Raw genomic sequence first — 957 nt, forward strand, 5'->3', positions numbered from 1 at the left:
TATATATATATATATATATATATATATATATATTTATGAAGTTGTGTTGCAATATTCCTGATGTGAAGTTGGGTGTTGAAATATATTCGTTGTTCTCTCGTTTATTATTGTTCTTGTTCTAACTCATGTTCTTTGTCCGGAAATCCTTCGCCACACATCTGTGACCTCCTCAGCGACACTTTCTGTCTTCGTGTGTGCTCTTGCTCTGCTTTTTCCATTCAGAGATGTGTGACGAAAGATTTCCGGTTTCCGGACAATGGACATAAGATAGAATAAGAACAGTAATAAGAGAGTGATGAACGAATATATAGTGCGTGTGTTTATTTGGCAAAAAAAAGAGAGAAAAGAATGACCATCCCGAAAAGCAACAATATATCTATAATACATTAAAAGTCAGCTTCAATCTTCCTTGCTTGCTTGCAATGTTAGTCAGCGAAACTGGCGCATAATGGGAAAATACCATGAATTAACTTACCCTGAAATGTTAATATGAATCGAATGAAACAAGTTTCGCGTAAATCGGTAGTTTTCAAGATACCAGAGATTTTCAGGGTATAAATCCCCGAAACAGAGCATAATGGGAATATGTTCCGAAATTAATCTTCATCGTGAAAGGGAAGAAACTCTTATCTTTCTATTAGACAGTGAGTTTTTTGGGGGTTTTTTCGAGTGCATTCAACGTATCTGGCTGTTATTTTTAGAACACCCTGCTACCACGTAACAACTATTTGCAATAAAGGACCGGAAAACCTGTTACGTGGTAGCAGAGCGTGCAAGGAATAGCAGACAAATCTGTCCTTTTCTGAGGAAAGGAGCCGTTTACACGTGATTTCGATGTCACGTTCCATATAACCTGGAAAAGAAAAAAAACCCATGAAACAAAACTCCATTTATGGGAAACTCAGAGTTTCCCGGTGACTCTACGGGTCACGGGTGGTCTAGTACATATATATATGT

At 37.4% G+C, this 957-nt stretch overlaps 1 protein-coding gene across 1 annotated transcript in view; it reads left to right on the plus strand.

Annotated features, from left to right (window-relative positions):
* LOC106870169 (monocarboxylate transporter 12) overlaps positions 1–957 on the plus strand; it is a 33,265-nt gene that overhangs the window by 12,754 nt on the left and 19,554 nt on the right. The window lies entirely within an intron of this gene.

The sequence above is a fragment of the Octopus bimaculoides genome, chromosome 20 (genome assembly GCF_001194135.2).
Source record: "Octopus bimaculoides isolate UCB-OBI-ISO-001 chromosome 20, ASM119413v2, whole genome shotgun sequence".
Classification (NCBI taxonomy): domain Eukaryota; kingdom Metazoa; phylum Mollusca; class Cephalopoda; order Octopoda; family Octopodidae; genus Octopus; species Octopus bimaculoides.